This window comes from Dromaius novaehollandiae, chromosome 3 (assembly GCF_036370855.1).
Source record: "Dromaius novaehollandiae isolate bDroNov1 chromosome 3, bDroNov1.hap1, whole genome shotgun sequence".
NCBI lineage: Eukaryota > Metazoa > Chordata > Aves > Casuariiformes > Dromaiidae > Dromaius > Dromaius novaehollandiae.
In genome coordinates this window covers 7,492,988-7,516,107 of record NC_088100.1, presented here as the reverse complement: position 1 = coordinate 7,516,107, position 23,120 = coordinate 7,492,988, and the positions used below count along the sequence as shown (strand labels likewise).

The 23,120-nt window shown below is 39.0% G+C and overlaps 1 protein-coding gene across 2 annotated transcripts in view; it reads right to left on the bottom strand.

Annotated features, from left to right (window-relative positions):
* The window catches only part of OPN5 (opsin 5), a 33,990-nt gene extending 32,615 nt beyond the window's left edge, over positions 1-1,375 (bottom strand). For both annotated transcript variants that reach the window (XM_026108700.2, XM_026108701.2), the window contains exon 1: positions 1,160-1,375. The gene's annotated coding sequence lies outside the window, so the exon portion shown is untranslated. The remainder of the gene's footprint in view (positions 1-1,159) is intronic.
* Positions 1,376-23,120: the final 21,745 nt, after the last annotated feature.

Genomic DNA, 23,120 nt, shown 5'->3' with positions numbered 1-23,120 from the left:
AGTCGTACAGTACGGCAGTGGCTGGGGATGTAACTCGAGAATGCCACATCCCTGTCCCCACTCTCTGCTGGATCTCTTGCCTCCTGTCACAGACTAAAATTGATATTAAATTTGTCTTTTTTTCTTCCTTTTTACCACTGAACCAGTAGTTCAACACTGCAAATTTCTGTGCAAAAAGGTGCAGAGACAGTACCTTCATCCAACTCCGCAAAGAAACACTGTCCAGTCATTTCCTAACGGCATGCAAACAGTGAGATTCTCCGATACCTGACTCTCATAAGAGTGCCTGAGTGTTAATTTGCCATTAAAAATGGTTCAGAAGTCTGATAAACACAAAGAGCGGATTGTCTTTTGGTGAAAAGTGGCATCGCATCACTGTGCTGGCTTACAGTTTTACACCTTCTGGCAATTACCTTCTCCCTATGAACAACGAGCAGAGAGCTGTGATAAAGGGACACGAACACACAATTTCAGGAAATATTTTCTCTCTGGCTGTAAGAGACTGTTTTGGGACATTAGTTTTAATTTCTGACTTTTGATTTCAACCAACCAATATTTTATGTTTCTCATGTTACCCAGTGACAAAAATGATCAGGTCTTTCCCAAATTAATTATGTAGTAAAGGTAATGCCAGCCTTCTATACACCTCCAGAGATACTGAAGGAAATACCAGTGCAGAAAGACCAATATTTATCAAAATTCCATAATGCTGCCCAGTCATGTTACATCATAAAATTATCTCTGGTTATATCACACATGCCTAGTGACCACAACACTATTAGATGGGATGGAGGGGAGAGAGAAGAAAAGAGACTGTGCAACCACTAAATAGCAACACTTTCAGAACACTGTTCTGACTTTCTTGGATACATTTAAGAAGGCTAGATCCTAAAATCTTTATGTGTATGATGAAACATCTTATTCTGCGGGAAGGAGGAAAAAGGTGGAATGATAATTGAGAGGATTTTATGTGAAACTAAGTATTAATGAAGGCAATCTGAATATGAACCTAAATTAATAAACTAGTGAATATACAGAGCGAAAACGCCTAACTGTGCACATACGCATACATTTTTGCACTTACCTTTTGTGCGTACATACCCACACTTGCGGCATTTAATTTTTTTCTAGCAAGAACAACAGGAGAAACAGGACATACCTTGTTCTTGAACTCCGTATAGAGCATTCCCCCTATAGCTTCATTGCTGCTTTTATTTTAATGTCCAGACCAAAGCAATCTTCAAAAACCATAAATCCACAGCTTATTTGATGCTTCAGGTTTTAGAATTCAAAAGGGAGAGGGGAAAAACATGCTGCAAAGACGAGCTCTCTCCTTCCTCCCCTTGCTGACTTTGGAAGCCGGCTCTGGATGTTGTGCTGCTCGTTCCTCCCTCTCTCACTCTTTCACGCGGTGCTGCTGTACCTCCTCGACTTCACCACAAGAAAATCACTTGCTAGAGCACCCAGCCCCCGTGTCCTCACCTAGCAGCTTTCCAAAGGAGAAGTGACACCTCGGAGAGAGCTCCCGGGAGCCAGCCCGCAGGAAGGGGTGTAAGGCAGACCTGCGGGAGCTGGCCAAAATCTGTCCAGCCACACGTCACATGCTGCTGGATCCCTCCTGTGCCTTTCGGAGAGCACAGCTGTAATCCTGTTTATCGCCCATGCCCCCAAAAAGGAGAACGCTTTTAGACTTGAAGGATTACATGTTTTTTCTTGTCAAGTTCCTCTCTGGGAAGAGAGGGAAGAAATCTGAAATCCTAAAAGGTCCTTTTACAGATATAATAAAAGCACCTTTTGGTATTCTGTTTCACTAATGCATTCACTGTATCACTAACGTTTCCCTACCCCCCAGTCATTTGTAAAACTGTAGTGGATAGTAAGAATCCATGTGTGTAAATCATCATCGCTACCCTGAAGTCAGTACATTTTTGTATCAACTGAAGACCCAACTTTCAAGGACCACTACAGTAAAATAAAACTGAATGCTTGCAAAATAAGTTTACAAAAATGAAATATAGAAATCAACCCCAGATTCTTCTGCACCAAGCAAGATTTCTGAGTCTTTATGGCTCTGCCCCACAGAATCAGTTTGCTTTTTTCAACTGTCTGCTCAAGAAGCAGTTTTCTGGGTATTGCAGCAAAATGAATGTTATCCTGGATAGGGAAGGAATGTGGGTTGCAGGGAACATTTTCAGTTGTTCTGTAACCACAGACTAACACTGTCACCTTTCTGCTAGAGCCTAGAAATTAAGAGTCTGAAGAAGTCACTGAAGGATTTTTCATAAATAACTCACACGATGCTTTAATACTCAATATAAAAACACTTTTTTTTTTGCTTGATTTTAAAAAAGAATCACCATGAGCTTCATTATTGTCTTTCTGCTCTTGCCTAGACATTAAAGGATTGCAGCTTGTAATTAAAAGAACAAAAAGGGGAAAAAAGTAAAAAAAAAGTCAAAAGAAGATAGGAGCAAGCAAATGATTTCTAGAAATAAGGACAGCTGACACTGTTCTGAGCCGGGGCAGAGTCCTACAGAAAGTCTGTCTATCACTCTCTGATGGTTACATAAAGAGGAAAGCAACATGTTTTTACCTTTCCCTAGTCAAGGGACAGGAAAGCATATGTTAAAGCAATAATTTACTTTAGAGAAGACCAGTTTCAAACTGGATCCAGATAGTCCATCTAGCCTTGCCACCTTTTATCTGTCCCTGCACATACACAGATCCTTCATCCCATAAGCACCACATATAAAAGGAGGGATCAAGCAACTCCAGAGTGACCTTCCAAACAACTCAAAACTGGCTTTCAGGCTACAGCATCAAAAACCTTGAATGTAAGTGACTTCAGGACAGTCCACTAAAGAATTAACACAAATATAGTGCTTTATACTAAACTGACCTGAAACCATTTTGCAGAAAGTGCTCCTTGTTAATGCCATCTTTTATTTACAGGGTGAAAAACCAAGGCAGAGGAAGGTGAAAAGGACACTTTTCAGAAATGACAACTCACTCTAGCTAAGATGTTCAGTCTTCCAAGCTGGCAGAGTATGCCAAAATGGCCCTGGATGATAGGAAAGCTCTTGGGGTGTGAAGCTCCAACTCCTTCAAAACCACTTCTGGTCTACCACCTTACGAGTCTCGCGATAAAGTGACCAAGTTAACAAGCTGCTTTACAGGAGCTAAGTCCTGACGACAGATGCAACGTAGTAGCATCAACTTTTTTCACATATCCCATGGAGAAGAGAGAGAAACAGCTGTACTTGCTAAGGTTTAAAGAGATCAGTATTACATGGAAGTGTCAGGATTTGTAAAGGGCAAAGAGGAATGACTGAAAAGGAGGAAAGGGGGGAAAATGGGTGTGATTTATAGCATCACTGAGCACCTTTGGCATTAGGAGACAACAGGAGTATGATTCTCCTCCAAAGAAGTACCAGGAGAACTGCTCTTTTAGGCTTGCCACTGAAATTTCTGACCTAAAACAACACTTGTTAAGGAAGATTTTGACATCTGCTATGGAGCCAAACACCTGCAGATATAAAACGTAAATTGAAATCATTCCAGGGCATGTCATTCATTTCCAGGAAAGAGTTTGCTATCCCCCTTTGCAAAAATCACTGCAAACAGCTCATGAAAGGCAGCAGTGAAATAGCAATGAGTTCACTGCTCAATTTATTGTGGGTGGCGTTGGTGATATGGTGTTGCTAGCAGCAGACTATAGACCTCAAGTCTTCATCTTAGTCCAAGGATTTGTCTCAACTAGTCCTGACTTGCTTTGTGTGCAGCAGGCAGGTGGCTAAACTCTGATAACAAAAACAAATGATATGATTTTTTTTCTAATCTATGGTCCTTGTTCAGTAGCCTTAAACCTTGGACATGTTCATGTTTAGTAAGGTTTAGCCATACCATGTATAGCAGAAGCCCAGCAAATAACCACAAGTAAGCAAAAATCCTAGCATAGCATAGAATCACAGATCAATGGGAAAGAAGTATTAGGAAACAACAGTATAAAAATATCCCTGAACAAAGCCCCAAACCAGGGAGGATCAGAAGAGGAAGAAACCATTGCCACAACGTCAATGTTCACCCAGTGGTAAGTTGGGACACTAACACCTTACCATGGCAGTCCCTGGTGAGAAGCCAACTGGCCAAATGCCTACAGCAATCCACAGGCGAAGAGAAGGCTGAGAAAGTAGTTTGGAGAAGAGAGGCAGCAATAGCACTAATATTACTAATATTACTATTAGTTATACGAGTAATTTCACACCTTTTATTTTAATTAAACAATTTGGATTATGGAGGTGTGGGTTTCACTTTAATTGAATAAATAACAGCTTTTGCCTAGTTTTACTTGGACTAGCAATCAGTTCTTGGATGTGTGTATGAGGTGTGCCCCCCTTTCGTCCGTAGCAAGATCTTGAGTATACCAGGACAGGCTTAGGAGGTGGCACCAACGCAAATGCTGGGGACTATTTGAGGAAGTAGTTCAGGCATGTGGAGGCATAGGGAAGGTGCAACCCTTAAAAATTCAAATTGTGGAACTTTTTTTCAAGAACCTTGGGGAAAAAAAGCCATAGTTTGGAAGACAAGAAATCAGATGTATTCTAGTGACTGAAGAGAACCAAATAGCTGCTGGTGATCTTAAGCTTGGAAGAGTCCAGATGGCACATACCTTTCATGTCAAGACCATCATAAACAAAGAAATGAAAGTCAATGGTGAATATGCTTGAGAGAAAACAAAACTAGTTTCTATAAATCCATCAACGGTACAAAAGGAAAAAAATATTTAGGGGAAAAAAAATGCTTTGGCCTAGTAGTTCAGCTGCACACAGTGAATAAGCACAGAAGGGAAATGCTGGTATTTTGCTAGCAAATAATTTCTTCTATTTCCAAAGCAGCCCTGTAATGAATTAATGATTTAACGCAAAAGCCAAAAAGAAAAAGATCAGAATGGCAATGCTTTGATTACTGGTACCTTACAGCGCTGTAACACTTTTTTGTTTTCCTCTCTCTCTCTCCAACAAAGAATGTAAAACAGTAAAGCCTCATGTTAACTGCATCATTTGCACCATTAGGCAATATTCTGGTATGGCAGGTAGAACACTCATCCAAAGTTAATTCTGTCACGTGCCAGATGCAGGTTGCCTTACAAGCATCTTCTATCCCACGGTTATATAAAATTTTGTGGCTTGATGTTTAGTGTTATCAGCTGACATAAAATTTAAGAAGCAACTTTCTCCTCTGTTTATGAAATTTCAGCTTGGCTACACACAATGGTTTAAAAGAAGGGAATACGAGTGCAAGAGCCTCATCCATCAGGATGTGTCTATACAAATTATTCTGGTGGCACATGCACTCTCTCCCATTAGGAAATAGATGCCAGGACTCATTACAGAGCAGGCACAGGGCAAGGCTGTGCGAACCTCCAAGTCATACATCATGACATGTGACAGAACAAATTAATACAATGCCAAGGCAAAGCTGAAGGCACAGAACAGGTCAGTGGTTGTGGGTGCCATCCTCTCTCAGGGCCTCATCTTCTAGCTGCCAAAAACTGTTAACTGAGCCATTGACTATGCTAAATCTAATAGCACCTTTTGGGGTGATATTTTAAATATTAATGCTGGGACACAATTTTCCAAGTGGAGCTATTGTGCACATGCCCAAGCCTTCCCTGTTGGCATGTCACTGCATGAGCTCTAACCTGCTTGACATTGAGATCTTCTCTGCGATGACTGACCAACCAAGAAAGATACCCGGCTCACCAAACAATCATGATGCAAATGTATCAGTCCCCCGCTGTCAATGTGAAAGCTGGTGAGAAGGTACAGATTTACAGAGTGGAGGAGCTATGGTATTTCAAAGAAACACAGCAATTCGGCAGGAGGAATTCTATATATATATATATATATATATATATATATATATAGTTTGAGAAGACATGGCAAGCATCTCAGAAGTGTATGCAGTTCTTGCACTGTCCAGTAACAAATCTAAGAGACCCCTGAAAACACCCTGTCTCCAGAGAACAAGAAACTGCTGCTCTCAGAACTTCTGATGAAGTCCTCTCTCAGACAGGGATGAAGCAGTGAAAATTCTCTTCTAAATAAGGAGTCATAAAAATTAAAGAAATGAAGGAAGGAGGTGATAAGTAGCATGTAGAAATAAAGGCTGTTGTCATTTTTTGACCAAAGATGGTCTGGAAAGCTAAACACACAGAACTGGGAAAATAGAACATTTTAGTTAATAAGAGTCCTAATCAGGGAGGGGGGGAGAAAAAAAAAAGGAAAACACAAATGAAAGAGATGGGAAAACACACATGGAAGCAGCAACACATCTATGCTGCACCACAACCTTACAGGCACTTTTCATCCACAAATTTCAATTTGTTTGAAATAGCAAGATATCACTGAAATCTCTTTCTCCATTCACTTTAGATACCTGTCTTTCAGGTGGTCCCTATGCTACACAGTTAAGCATTCAAGTGTACAGTAAATAACATGCCCTAAGTCACAGTCCAAAACATGCAAACAAAAACCAGAACTGCATCTTTTAACCTCTAGGGCAAGATCTCTCTCATTTATCAGCCTGTCCGTTATATTTCAGCCGTAAGTGTCTTGGTGCAGGGACTGGCTTTTCTTCCAGACACGGCCATTTGTATGAAAACTACCACTAACACTGATTAAATACTCTCTTTGCCTAATACAGCCTAATCTAGCATTTCTAACTAATAAGTGTAGCAGTTTTTAGAAATGGCCATCTGTAAGTTTTTGATAGATTACAAGGGCACCAGAAGCATGAAAACTCCAGCATATTTTATTCCCACCAATTTGACAAGCTCTACTTATGACCTGTTTGGGTTGGTTGGCTGGCTGACTTGTGTAGATATCATATTTAAAAAGGGACATGTATCCTCTTACAGTCTAGAAAAAAAGGCAACAGAATGAGCAGAACTAGAGAAAACACTAGGAAAGATAATAACAAAAAGTTGGTTAATTTGAAATAGAAAGCATTCAAGAGAGACCTCTAAACAGTATTGAAATGTGTAGAAGAGCGAATAAATTTGCTTTCTGCCTATGTTAGAGAGAACAAGAAGGGAATGGGACTCACATTTCAACAAAAGAAGTTCACTGTAAAGTATTAGAGAAAAAAAATCAGTCTAATGGTAAGGACAGGTAAGCGCCAGAATGGGTGGATCCATTCTCAGAGGGCTTTAAGAACAGCTTGGGCCAAAACTGAGCAAGAATGGGTTCAGAAGAGCTGGGGGCACAGAGATGGACTATACGACTTCTCAGATTCACTTCTACTATCGTTTTGAGTCTATGTAATACAGCCATACCCATTTATGAAAACAGCCTATATGCCAAGTAACTATTGATGCAATCATAACAGGAAAAAAAAGATACCCTTCAAAACAGGGAGAGCAGTTTTGAATTGGATGTTGGAGAGAGATAAATAGAACAGTTCAAAAAAGTATAGAACAGTATTTGATTGAAGCTGAGTCTACTTCCATCGTACATCTCTCTGCCTCATACCATCAGTTTAAGAAAACATTCAAACACATCTGTGGACAGAGGTTAACCTCATGGGGGGTGTGCAATAACGACAATTGGCCCCCAGGCAGCTCTCGCTGGATCTGAAACAAGAGACTGCCTGTTTGAATCTTGACTGCTTTAATAGTTCACACTTCATTCGGAAAGCCTCCTTTGCAAAAAAAATTAAAATAAAATAGCCCTTTTAAATGCTTCTCTTGATGGACAGATTTCTTCTGAATTTGAAACTGGAGACCCTCCAGCAATTTCAGCAACGATTGTCTTTTAATTGCTAGAAAGTGTAGCATCTTCTCCTTATCTTTCATTTCCCTTGATACAAAAATGAATTCCCAACACCGATTTCTGCCTACACCTAACTTTTAAACACTTTGGTAGTATTCTGAGGAAGGGGGAAAAAAACACAGCTCACACCCAAATCCTTCGTTTTCCCACCTACAACCTCTCTATCTTCATGGCAAATGAAGAAGGACTAAGGACGTCTGTTTTTTAATTCTCCTGTATATTAGACAAAATTCAGCTTCTCCATTTTTCTCCTGTTAAAGGAGAAGGTAAAATTTGATAACCTTTAAAACTAACTTGAGAACACTCACTCCATATTTATTGAATTTTTGAGACAGCTCAGGGAATACTGAAGTAATGCTATTTAGTTAAGACAATTAACTCTAAAGTCCAAATTCTGAACTTTAGAATAGTATTAGAAGAACTAATATTCAGAATACTGGTTGAGATGGCCAGTGTCCTCCTAAGAGCAAAAATGTAGCTTAGTAGCTAATAGAAATGAGGATCCTTTCAATTACACAGACTCAGTGATCAGATTGGCACTTACAAAATAGCACGTACTTGACCTCCTTTCACACAAGTAGCTTTCGAAAGCTTAGTGCTCTATAGCAAAGGGAAGTCACTGATAGAGTCAGATATGTCATTAACAAAATTTTGAATATAAAGGAATGTCATTCTTACTTCCTGTATACAGGGAATAAATTGGGGGGGGGGAGGCGGGGAGGGTCCTTATTCTAAGCTCCAAGGCTCTTTCTCCATCATGAAAATCCTCTCCCAGCCTTCTCTCTGTGATACACATCTCTCCCCTGCACAGGGTGTCTCTAAGTTTTCAGGCTGCAGTGGCTCCCTTCTATGCAGGCAAATAAATCATGTTCCTGTGCATCTTTGGCTGGAGACAAGTACTGGGGTTTCAACTTTGGCACCTGCCACTACTTAAACTAAAAATTTCCCTATTATTTGTGTAATTTTTAAAGCTAATTTGGCTTAGGCCAATGGTTTAAAAAACAGTTTTGATAAGATTTCACCCAAAGCATCACAATAATTTTAATTATGAGATACAAGTTTCTGCTTGTGTGGTGACTGTCTCTCCAACCACGTCCTTTAGGTATCGTATTACTTTAATTTTGTGGTTCTCATTTCAGCTCCTGTTTGTTTAGTCTTTGACCACACTGGCAGCTTTTCAGTTCACAAGTGCCATTATGCCAATACATATATCTACCTCCTTTTCAGTGAACAGTTAGAGAAGGATTGAGAAGAAGACAGGGAAGTTGAAATTCTTGATGGAGCCCCATATACTGGAAGCCGTTCTGTTGTGTCTTCATTCACAGGTTTAAGTCAGGTAAGTCAATCCAGGCTTTTCTCAGGGTGATGCTCCTCGAAGAGAGAGATGGAGGAAATATTCTTTATCCACATTAGTTGACTTATCCCCTATGAACAGTTGCATGATACGGATGAGGGCAGTAGGGCAAGGATAAGAATTCCTTAAACTAGCATTACTGCCAAGAAAAAGGTACCTGGAACTGTATCCTGACTCACAAGAGTTCGTGCTAAAGCAGAGCTCATAGAAACCATAGAGTAACAGGATTATCTAGGATTTGTTAAATGTGCCTGATTCCCAGGATCTCACACAAATCTTCCCTGGAGTCACTGGTTTATTTGCCACAGTGAAAGGGCCTTTGCAGCATAGCCTGGATGATCTCCAGCAAGATACAGTTATCTAAAAACTCTATCAACCAGATCAGCCCATTTAATACAAGGATGACCCAGCTGAGGCCGCAAGCCGAGTTGTTAATTGGCAACTATATATGTGAATTATATATTTTTTAAGTCCGCCTGTTCTCGGAAAGCTCTTTGAGCACAGTGCACGAGACAGAACATGGACACTTGCCTATCAAGAAAAAACATTGGCAGAAAGAACAAATGCAAAAGAGGGGAAAAGGAGGAGAGACAAGGAAGAGGCAGAAACAGCAGTTCCAGCTGAACAGAATGGAAGGCACTCAAAACAGTAAAAAATGGAGAGAAGAGAGAAAAGTCTTGAACTAAAACAGGTCAGCAGATGAAAAAGACTCAAAGACAGGGAAAAAATAAAGAGGAAGACTTTCTGAAAGTATGTTGTCATTTATTTAAACTACATCTTCTACACTTCAACAGAGTACAATACCTCCTTTAACATTTCAGGGTTGGGACAACCTGCCCTTTCCCAGCCCCATGCAATCCCTTCCCTCTGTCTCCAGCTCACTGGTGTTTATCATTTGCCCTTTTCCTTTCTTCCCACCTCCTTCTCAGGCGCTGTTGCTGCCCTGTGCATGTCACACATTTTAATCCTTGGACCACAGTCTCCTCGTCTCCCCAGTCCCACAAGTGTCAAGCTGAAGTATATTTACCATGCTCTATTTACTTTCAGAGAAAGAAAAATAAGTAGCCATGAAGTGTTGAGGAGGATGTTCTGCCTATGCCGGGTTATTCTCATCATGGTCTGCCAACGTGTATTGTACCAGCTTCATAAGAACAAATGTGGGAGCTAGGAAATTCTCCATGTGCAGAGTAGTAAGTAGATTCTACCATCAAATTAACACTTTTATACTATCAAAAATAATCAAACAAACAAATGAAAAACCCTGAACAGCGTTACCTTCAATGCAACAGGAGGTGGTAGCAAAGAAAAGTGGTAGGTTTCCCAAGTTGCACAGAGGTAATGTAATAACAGCATTGGGGATGGGAAGTATTGGCTTGATGAGCTTTTGACATTGATTCATTTCTGGTGGATTAGATAAAAATGAAAAATATACTTTACAAAAAAAAAAGGATAGTTGCAGGAAAAAAAATCATTGCTTGAACAAACTAAATTTTTGTGGAAAATAGTACAAAGGAAATACTCAGCTTTGACCATCTGACAGAGACTTTGTGCATGTGTTCGTAGGTGAACATGTTTACCATCAGATCTTGCATGGTGTTTTCATGACCTTCAAACGTGGATGGAAAAAATCATACTTAAGCTTTTGGGAATCTGTTTAAAGTGTAAACCAGTGTTTATTTTTGTATAAATACAGCAATACTCACCCATTTTGCATCACTTGTGGTGAGATGCAAACAAAATGACACAGAACAAGAAAATCATTCCCAAGTAGCAGAAGACACCCTGGAAATACCCCAGGATACCAGCTATACAGAACCATGGACTTAGCAATTACTAAAGTGAAGACCACAAGAGGAGAGAAAAAGGCAATGAACAAACCAAAAAAGCCTGCAAGCTGCCAAGTGGAAGAGATTACAAAATTCGAGTGTGTTGTAAATAATTTTTCACCATCTTCAATTTACAAGACCTAAAAACAGCTGCAGACAGCTAGGTAAAACACTTCTAGAAGCAGATCCTTAACCTTCATCTAAGGGAGCTACAGTATCTGGCTCCATTTTCTTGCCTGCTGACAGGTTTTATAGCCTGCATAGAGGTTGTTAAAAGTAAATCCAAAGCACGCGGTGCTTATGCATAGGGATGGACATTAGAGAACTCTACCCATTGGTGGTCTACCACAGACAGCAGTCTGGAAACAACCTCCTGAAAAGTAAACCAACTGCTTCTTAGTTTTACACCTCCTTTGTCTGAGCTGGTCCCACGATGATGACATCTCTATCATGTTGACTGTCTCCAGGGTGCCAGAACTTTTTGACTGGTTCTACAACTACAAAAGTGGCGCCATAAAATGGCAACGGTGGGAGTCAGCCCTCTAGACAAGCACGTTGTCCCATCCTGACTGTGTCTAGGCATGCCACTGAAGGAGAGAAAAAGGTGAAGACAACATTGTCAGTTATGCTAGATGACTATCCAAGAGCCACCACTAGCAGCGGCCATGAAACAGAGGTTGATAATTGTAATGGTGTTTCTGCATATGTCAACCCCTGTAAAACCACCAATCAGAACATAACAGCAAAGACTTTTCAGATCATTTTTCACCTATTCTAGTTGTATCTTTGTTTACCACAAAGACAGTTACTGTTTTAAACCAGCTCAAGGACACAAATTAGTCATCTTCTCTGATAATCCAAGGCAATAATTCCCTTAATCCTAAATGTTTCTTCGTTCTTCAAGTTATTCACACTGTGTGGATGAATTTTTGAAAGTCTTATAAAAACTGGATAAACTATAATCATTTTCTACTAAAACACTCCATGATAGATTTGTTTCTTACTTAAAGACAGTAGGGAAATAAGGGGAAAATGAGTTGCCCTTAGAAGAACTGAATCTCAGCACATACCTAGTCACCTAGAAGTGACTCATCATCTGAGTTTTGTCTGTGGGGACACCAGCATTTCCCAAAGGCAATTTATCTCATTTCTTTCTTTTTTAGAAGGAACTTGTGATTCTTCCACTTCTCCCCTTCCTGTCAAAATGGGATGAAGTTGATATTTCAATCCTGAAGATAAATTGATTTACTGAGTAACATTTGGGTCTCACAAGTTAGATATTTCTCTCTTTTTTTTAGGCAAACCGATAGGTATGCGCTTACCAATCCTAGCTGAAGTAATGTATCATCTTTGTAAATATATGTAATGTTTAAACGTTTATAGAAATATAAGATACATTTATTTATTGAGATCATATATAAATGTTTATATGTTTAATGTGATTTATAGAACTACACAAATATCCAGAAAATAAAAATATATGAAATAGGAATGCAGAATTAAAGAGACTGTTTGGAGTTATCAAGTCTTATCACTTTGCACTGCAGGCAGCCAGTTCGTAAACTGATAATTCTCTGTCCTCCTGCCCCCTCCCCTTTTCTTAAAGAGCTTGAATATTTGTTTTTTGCTTCTACTGGAAGGCCATTTCAGAATTTCAGTGTTCTTTAGAAGTTTTTCTCTAATTTTCAGCCTGAATATATACCTATTTGTTATTATTTTGAAACTGTCCTGCAGTTCAGATTACTTTTTCCCTTTTCCAGCATTTATTTCCCTAATGTATTACAGGATCCAATATCACTTCAGCCTTCACTTTGCTTTGCAGATAAACAAAATACCTTTAGTTTCTTTATAAAGAGAGGTTCCCCATTTCTCAGATCACAGTTAGCTACTCTCAGGATCCGCTTTAGTTTATCCATCTTTATTCCATATGAGACACGACATCCTAGACGAGGTTTTACACATATTATGTACCAGGGGAATTCATCATCCCCACCCCTCTTTTTTTTTTTTTTTTTTTAATCTCATACAGTTTAGGCGTGCATTCAGCTTTTTGACAGCAGTGGATTGAGGGTTCGTGTTCAGCCTGTGATGGGCCAGTCCTTCACTTCAAGGTAAGCTGAATTCAGCAAACCACATAATAGCAGTTCTTGTTATTATTTCCTAAGGGTATATCCCTGTACTTCATACTTCTCTACCTCACTCTATTTCCACTATTTCAGACTTCAGAGTGATTCTGTTTTCATTAGCCACATCCCTACCAGTAAATTATTCCTTGGCACTGGATCTCAGTCACCTGACCCTGGTGTGACCCAGGTGTGATCCCTGGTCTTATACTTGTTTGTGTGGTCCCCAGCACTTTTCTGGCCAGGGCAAAGCAGCACTGCACCAGAAAATCCCAGACACAGTTCAGGACTTAACAGGGTCCAGGAACCATTCCCAAAAGGTAGTTTGGATGCGATGACCCTGCTTTGGTGGCCAAGCGACCTTCACAGCAGTTAAGTGCTGTCTGGCATCAAGACCAAAGAGCCAACTTTGATACTGCTTGCTTTCCTCATACTGATGCACCCAATGTCTGCTGTTTTAACCTCGTTCTGGACGAGCAATGCCTCCCGGACTCAGGGTCATGGTAGGAGTGGAGGCAGGTAAGCAATCCTACTCTCTTCTAGCAAGCCACCGCTGCTCTCCAGCTGGGTCTCCCAACCCTGTTTCCACTGCACATGTTGCTACAACACTGTGACTTTTTGTCTGTCCAAGATCTTTAATTAAACATTACATACCATTATGCATGTGTGAAAAAGGGCTGGGTGTCTAAGTACTGAGGTTTCTAATCCAAAAAATTTGGAAGCCAGGTTAAGCATGATCACATACAGCCCTGGCTGATGGTTGGTGATGTAAATCAGTTTAAAGCAGTACATTTGTCTCTGGAATAACGATGATTTTTGCCTCTGTAAAAGTTAAGTATGGCTGTGAAGAACTATGATTATGAAAGCCTATCACCTACTGAGAAAGAATACTGACATCTAATTTTAACTTCTTGACCTTTGTGGTTTATGAGATATAGTTTAATGGTAGATAACTGAATATGAAGCACTGGACCGCTGTGCTGTAATAGGCAAGTAGTGATTTTTATTTACATTGAGAAGTTGCTGACGAAATTGCTACACACAACATCTAGCTACAAATGACTACAGCAAAGAAATTTCAACGCTATCGCAGAATTTCAGAAACGCTGTGATACAAACTTAGAGGAGAATAAAACTTTACAGAATGGAGATCATACAGCATTATTAAAAAGGAACATTTTGTCTTTTTTAATACTAAAGCCTATAACAGATCTGACTTTTTTTAAAGTTAGCAATTAAAATAATGTCCTCAGATAATCCTGACTGGCATTTTTGTATCACTCCAAAGCAATATTATACAAGAATGTTAAAGGTAATAAAGGGAATCGGATTCCCTCATATAAAAATCTAGTCTTTAAACAGTCATCATGCTGCAGATGCATTTCCAATAACAAAAAGTGGAGGAGTAACTCTTAAGGGAAGCAGCACCAAAAACTTCTTTTGCAGTGATAAAGCAGTCTAAGTGTTCTGCTTAAGCACAAACTAGATTAAGGACTTTTTGATCATTAACTGAATAGAAAACAAATGCACATCTGCTCCTACAGAAGATATGTCCTGCTTACAAAGAAAATTAGTTACCTAATTCTTGAAACAGTTATTGTATTAATTTTATCTTTCTCCACAGACAAAAGGATTAACTTTTTAATGACTAAGTCTTATTCCTGCTATACAAAGTCTTGCAAAGACAATGTTATTTTCCTCAAACTGTGAAGTATCATTAAATCCAAGAAGCTTTTATAAAAATCCAACTGATTTCCTGTAGCTCATGGTGGGAATTTAATTATTTTAACATGCATAGGAGCATAGAATCTGACCTTCTGACGTTTTAATGCATCTAAGAAATTAAGCATATATTTAGCTTGTGTTCAATGTGCTTTTAAAAATATTTTAATATAATGCACGCATTTCCAACAAAATGAAGTAAGTTTTGACCCCCAAGTGAATTAAGTTGAAGCCAACAATACCAATGGAATGAGAATTACAGGGTGAATAAAACCAAGTGAGGCACTGCAGTTGCGAAGGACACTCATGACATTATATTCACTAACAGATGTAGACCAAAGAAGAGGTACAGCACTGAGTGACTGCAGCACAGGCAGGCATGACCAGAAGGCATTGCCATGGTATGCAGCTAAGCCCAGCTCAACCTTGTAAAAACCAATGGGAAGAGCCCCTATCATTTCTTTTCTTCTAAATCCTGCTCTTATGAGGTTCTCACAGCAGTACAAGTTATACTACCAGAGAAAACTTCTGCATAAAGAAGAGGCCCTCTACACTCAGTAGATTAATTTTACGGTCTTCACACTAGGAAAGCTTAATATTCCCCAGAACGGCTGAGTAAAGTTCCAGTGAACAAGTGTAACCTGAAGTGTTATCTTCTAAAAAACATTTTCTTCCTAAAGGAATAAGAGATCTGGAAATCCGCAAACCCATGACACGTAATGGTGGATAAGCCTTCATCTCAGCCATTCCAAGTGTTCATAAGAGGCTTAAATGTCTATTTTGAATCCCTTGCTGTTCACAATATGCATCTCTAAATGGTGACACATTCATGTTTTGATCTCCCCTGGGGTATTAGCAGCTCTGAGTCAGAGGGCTGGACCTTATAACATGAACTGGAACTTCCAAATAAAATAAAATCTATCGCAGAAGCAGGAAATTCCAGTGTAATGCTTAAACAAATAACTTCTCAAGACAATGATCTGTGGAAGGCACAGAAGGAAAAATAAGAATTACTGAAGCACTAGTTGGAGTTTTCACAACTTTGAGAGAGATCCCTTAGGACTGGTAAATGGCTAACTTCTTAATTTTAAGGTAAAGAGAGTAAGAAAACACTCAGGCATATGAAGACAGGGAATCACACACAAGCAAGCCATTGCTGAACTTGCTTGGGTTATATCAAGGGTATCAACATAAATTATATATACATTGTATGTCTGAACACAAATATGCCAGTAAGAGCTGGTGCAGTGCATATTTCCTAGGTCACTGAGCTGTTCTCTAGGAAAAAGTGTCTTGCCATTCACTTTTAGAGTGAAAAAGAAAGAAACCATGAGTAAGTTCCTTCTGTTTTATCAAACCCACCAAAAATGGGTAATACAGATTGAACTGACTGCAAAAGCATTTTGGGAATTTCTCTCACAAACAAGAACAAAAAAGTTTTCGTTTCTATTGAACAAGGTGGTTTCTTTTCAAGTGCTTAATAGCAGAAGTGAAGCATAGAGCTAGAATCACAGAACTGCTGGAAAGAGAGGTGAAAAAATGCAGGTTTGAACCAAGCATCCAGAAGCTAGAGTATTTTCTTCCACTCCTGAGAAGTGGAGATGGTGAATGTGAACTGAACTGTGGTTTGGTGCAGGGATGTAAAGCACAGCCTTTGTGGAACAAGTTCAAAGTCACGGGCATCTCCCACACAAAATGCAACAGCAGAAGCGTGCATTCAAGCCTTACTGCTGCATGGGGGCGAGAGATGCTCAGATGTCCTTTGGGAGAGCCAGGGTCTCCCACATCTTGAATTCAGTGGCAGCACTAACATTTTTTAGCTGTTGGGGCACTCAACAGAAAATTCTGTAGCAGACTCCTGTTACGTACATGCATACATACAAATACAGTGGAAATTTAATTTTCTGTTTTGCAGAACAAGGACTGTACAGGTTATTCATTATAAGGATAATACTAGCAAGGCAAGAATATTTTGTTGTTTTATTTTGAAAAACATAAGAAATGGCCAACACATTGTAAAAAGTACCTTGTAATTATCTTCTGCATGCCCAAAACTGTGCTTAGTCCAAGCTGCCACACATCCATCCTTGCTAGCTTGCGGAAAGCCAACAATATTGCCCTGGGAGCTGTGGTGCCCAGACTGGTGTGAAAGCAATCTAACACAATATGAGGGGAAGGGTCTATGTCAACTCCTCTGAGTACTACCATGCACCACAGTATGTAAAAATGCATAAAGTGCAAGGAATTGAGATTCATTTCGCTTAAACCTGGTTCTCTAGAAGTTAGGCATCTAGTTTAAGGTAGTCCTCTAAGCTCCATAGGTAAAGCTCATACACAGGTCCTCCAGAGTACGATTCAATTCCACCTCAGGATGGAAGTATACAGTGATATCCAAAGAAAGAGGTTCTCACAAGAATGTTATAATTCCTAAAAGAAGCCACCATTAGAGAAGAGAATTTCAAACTTGAGAGGAATTTCAAAATAAGGAAAAATGACTTTGCTCTTCTTACACAAAAACAATTCCTGCTTCAGGTATTCATTATCTAGGACATTGCAGCTTATGCAGCAAGGAATGTTTATAGGTACTTCACAGAACTACTCTTAACTGTGCTTTGATAGAGTGCCCAGTCTTTGTACACTATGAAAAAAAATATACTTTTTTTTTTTTATTGTGACAAATCAATATAGTTCTGCCATTAAACCATCCCTAACAGAGCAGACAAGTTAACTGACTGCCTGGCAATTACATACCAACACTGAAAGTTGTAGTATCTAATGCATTGCTGTAAACATGTTCATCTGCCATTGCATGCACAAGAGAGAACATTTCTTATAATAATTCTATTTAGGTCCATTAGTGCATTAGGGTGCACTAAATTACCAGTGAAATAAAGGTCTGTTTAAGCTGGAAAAGGTCTTCTGGATAAAATCAATAGTATTGCAACATTGTTTCTGAATCACTTATTGAGATATTAGCCTTATAAGGCTTATTTCTTCCTTCAATTGGTAAATCTAAAGAGACCAGTCTTAAAAGCTGAAGCAGTAAGACCTAGGTAAGTTTCTCTTTCGTATTCTCACAGAACTGTACTATTTGATTATAGGTTAATAGCTGTAATGTTACAGAGAATGCTTTCTCCTTACACATCAAATTAATTTTAAAACTATTTAAGTATTGTTTCTATACCTAAGATAGCATCAATTTAATTATAGGGTGCTTGGTTCCTAATTCAATTCCCTTGAGATTTTGGGGGCCCTGAATTACAGCTGAAGATTTAGAAAGTTTCCTAGTCATGGTATCATCTTCATTTCATGAATACTAAAGAAAGAGATACTTTGTCTATAGAAGGCACCTCTTGATTGCACTTGGCTTTTCACAGTTTTGTTGAACGTAATTAAGATATCTTTCATTAACAATCTGCCAGCAACATTAGCACATGCTAAATTTATGCTAAAGTTCAAGATGATCAATATATGTGGGTGATTTTTCTGAGAAAAGTTCACGGTCTGAGATATTGCCTCAAGAATGTTAATTTAATCAAGTCATACTGACATTTTCCCCTAAAGAGAAATCAGATAATAATAAGGAAAAGCCACATCACCTCATATTTCTAAAGACAACAAATAAAACACTTCAAATATATTTTAGTATAAATGACATGCTTGTGCAATACCAAGAGCATTAAATGTTTAGCTGATGTAGCCATTCTACACATACAAATGTGAAATCATGCATTAACTTGCTAAGACAGAAAGAAGTATTCGTTATCTTCCCTGAAGAATCTCTTTAAACATTTTTCTCTTAACACATGGTTACATCCTATACCAGAACAAGTGGCCACAGTGAAAGAGGATTTCATAAAATCAGAAATAGCACAGAAAACCTAGGAGAATTATTTCAGAGCATATATGGTCCCAGAAGCAAATGAGCAAAATTGTACCTTGATACTAAGGAAAAGAAAAAGTTGAATCAAATGTAGAGGGGAAGAAGGTTATGGATTAATTAGAATGCATGTTGAGAATTTGTTTAGATTAGACAAACTTTGGCTAAATTTAAGTAAAGTCTTCGGTTAGAGTGGTACCAAATTGCTATCAGCTACTTCATGTAATAAGGGCCCAAAGCTAACAAAGGCATCAAGGAAGAAAAATGGAATAAAAGAGAAGTAACTGGCTGTCTAAAACATCTACTAATAATTGTCCATAACAGAGGAAACAGAGAACTAGAAATAACATTTGCTATTCATGTTGTGTTTACAAAATTTGGTAAAATTGTACTGCTAAATTTTCCAAATTCTCTCTGGACATGCAGCGAGAGCAGCCCTAATGATGTAGGCCTGCGGTGAAAAACACAGGAGAGCACAGGTCAGAGACTTGACTTTTGGTTTCATCTGGAAAAAATATTATCATACAGAGAGAGCCTATGCACTTGCTGTTTTCGTGTTTGTGAAAATGTTCATAACCCCCCAAAATGAAATACCTCTTTGCACAAAGTCTCGTTATATGAAATTAAGAGTAGAATTTTGGTTTTATTCAGTTAAATTTTTGTCCTGCCACATTCAGAAGTTTTAATCATCTGTCAGGGTACAGAAGGAAGACGCATGCCTCTGGTTTCGGACAACATCCACACCAAAAATTAACAAATCCACACATGACCGTACCGGTCATGTAACTTTGTGTGCAGATGATTGAGGGCTTCCTACCACATCATCTGACACACACCCACGATATCAGCAGATATAAACATTTTGTGTATGAATCATCACAGGAGAAGATTGGAGTAAGACAAGGCACATCCCCGCGATGGGACTAGATAGACAGGCCTGTTTTGCAGGGCAACTGCATTTTGCTCAGATAATGTTGCACGATTAGTCACACAACTGAGGCCCTTTCAGCATGCCGGAGGAAGTGGTTTTCTGCTGAATGGTGAAGGCAAGCAGAGCTGTAGATGTGACCAAGTTATCTTTACAAATCCTAACAGAGGGAACGGTACTTATAAGCGCTATTTCTGGTGTATCCAGGGAGTGTAGGAGACACCTCGCAATGACCATGGGTTACTACCCTGCACAGAGACAAACAAGATGATGATGATAATCTCATGCATGCTTTCTGCCACTCTTCTGAGTGTAACTGAAGAGCTGCGCTCAAAGATGGAGAATTGCTTTCCTGAAAAGAATATACATTCCCTATATTTTGCTCACAAACTAAATTGTTGATATGACTGACCTGGCTAACTGGGATACAATCTGAGGCTATATCGATCTCCAATACCTCTCCAGAGGTAGTTAACAGCCAGACAGAAGAATTATGATTATGACTAGGTCCTGATGATTAAAATCTTGGCATTTTGGTTTAAGAGTTGTTATTAATAAAGGAATACTTTTTTTTTTTTTTTGAAATTACTACTTTAAATATGCATTTTTGTCAAAAATTACCTGTTGGATTCCCTCCATGCAGAGGTTGCCAGATTCTGGTTGCTTAAACAAAGTGGGGGAGCCGCTTCACCGAGGCGAGATCTCAGAGCTCACGTGGCAAATTCCCCACGGGTCTGTACTAGCACTGATGAAAGGGGCGGGGGGGGGGGGGAAATCTATGACATTTAAACAACAGATTCCATTATATTTGCACCTTCAGTGGCTGTCTGCTTAGGAAAAAAGAAAGTGTGAATGTGCTGAGCAAGATGACTTTGACTTATAAAAACCGCTTTTATCAAGGTCACACAAGGAGCCCAAACTTTTAATTGGGCGTTGCTCACTTGCCGCAGGGAAGCGCACTGTGAACCTGACTCATCTCTGGCTTCACATGGTAATAACTACATGGCCTGGGTATAGTCCTCTCCACTCGAGGGAGTCGTCAGGCTGGACATTTCGAAAGACATTCAGCCCAGAACCCATCAGGAAAAGATATTTCAGAGATGGTTGTTAATGCTGTATGGAACACATATACATAAATAAGCCAAGAAGAAATACTGAACAAAGATTCAAACTCGGATTTTTATCACAAATTCAAATCTGACAAAGGATATGAGAACTTTTTTCACTGACTTTTTCTAATAACAAAGTGCTTTCAATTCTTTTGTTGAACTTTTCCAGAGAGGGTGGGGATACTTTTACTCCCCCCAGGAAAATTGACAATACTCTACCCATAGGAACAAATTCTTGTCTTCAGCTCAGCTTATCAGAGAAGTCTGTATCTTTGATAATAAAAAAAATTAAAAGAAGGAGATGCATTTATATATTTCCTCACCCCCCTTTCAAGACAAGTGCTGGCAACAACCAACCTCAATACTCCGTCGCCCCAGCCACGAACACTTTAGCACACATCAAATCTTTACTGCTCGACATAATTGGGCAAATTTTATTGCTATTTGAGATATTGCATTTGGTTGGTTTGGTTGCTTATTCTTAATAGCTTTATATAAAGGTCTGTAAAGATGTTAACGTCAAAATAATTTATTACATGCACCGCTCCTCTTGATATTAAATGGACAGATTTATTTTTTCTGCACATAGAAATGTTATATAATCTATTTTCATGCATACACATATGTGCACACACATACCATTAAGTCTGGTGATAAAGCCAAAGAATTATATTCCATCTACAAATCTACCACTTCCCATCTTTACAACATCTTAGTAAAAAAATGTGAAGATAATGCACTGAGAAATGTATTGCTTGAGAAAATAAAAATAATGTACTTCCCCTGAAAGATGCTACAAAGATATGCAATCTGGGAAGGCATTAGAAGCTTTGTATTTAAGGTCATGCTTTGGGGGTGGGGGGTTCATGATCTCTTAAAGCAGCATTCAGTGTGTCTGCTCAGTGACAGCAGTATCTCTGAGCAAGTAAAGCTCAGTAAAGTAAAGCCTTCAAGTAAAGCAGGTAAAGCTTAGCAAAGTATCCCACATCACCTTCAAAGCTATCCAACGAAATTAATCATAATCGTCATTAACATTAACGTCTGGAAGAGACAATTCACCAATGTCTTACCTGCTTTGTTAAATTTTATATCTAATATACAAGTCTCTAATGAAAAGAACAGAGATCACAATGGTTACCAATATGAATACAAGCTTGTACTATGATACTGCTGCTGAAAGGCTAACATGATTTTTGGATGCATGAAAAGGAGAATACTTAACATTAAACGAGAAAAGTGACAAAGTCAAAGTGATATCACAACTCGAAGGACTTGATCAAAACAGCACATCTGCCTTAAAGTCTGTGAGAATCCTCCAACTTCTCAATGTACAAGAAAGGTGAAAATATGTGCAGCCTTCAACAAATTAGGCTCCTCATTTCATAGTCACAGCACATGCGTATACAGGAGATTAAAAAATAGCAACTTGTTAACTCAGAGCATATAATTTCTAGGCCAGTCTCAGAAACATAGACATTTGGAGATAAGTTATAAGCAGAGGAACAGCAGACTGGTGACTGTCCTTCTCTAATAAAACATAATTAAAAAGATAAATGCAACAACCCAAGTTACTATCCAAAACAGACAACTTTATTAAGTCCTTTTGCATGATTATTTCTCCTCCTTGCTGTCCTCTCCTACTGCACAAAACTGTGTCAGAGCAAAAAAACCTCTATCCATGGCATCTTAAGCAACATAACCTTTACACATCCCAAAGAGTTTAGACATTAAGAAGCAAAGTCTGTGCGACATCTAGGGTAGAAATCTTATCACCTAGCTGTAAACAAACACAGATGGAAGTTCTTCACCAGGTCTAGCTACAGGTTCCCTGTACAGTTGATGGAGGGGAATACAGGACATTGGGTACAATTTATCCAAGTTACTTTAGACATCTAAAAATGTCGCTCTCATCTCCTCATCCTTGGGAAGAAATGAATTGCATTGTAGATGAGCCCATTTCTCTGCCAGGGCTAAAAAGGGAGCCTAGGATGTTGGTTCAGCAGAGGTGAGTGTCCAGCATTCAGTCAGAACAACCCTGCCCAGAACATTTCGTAGGCCAAAGCTTCCTCCAAACGAGTATAATTGATATCTTTGGGTTATCTTTCAATGGAGAAGTAACATAGTAGGAACAGTGCAAAATTATTACATCAACAACAGTTCTCCAAGAAAGGTTTCAGTTTCACTGAACAGCCCCGGCAAAGACCAGAAGAGAGCTGAGATTCAGGTGGAACTCACTTCAAATGTGATTTTCAAAATTAATATTGCATCACACTGATGTTTTCTTCATTCTTAACTCGCATAGAAACAGGGGTGAATGAAGTCCAAGATGATCTTGGTATAAGACAG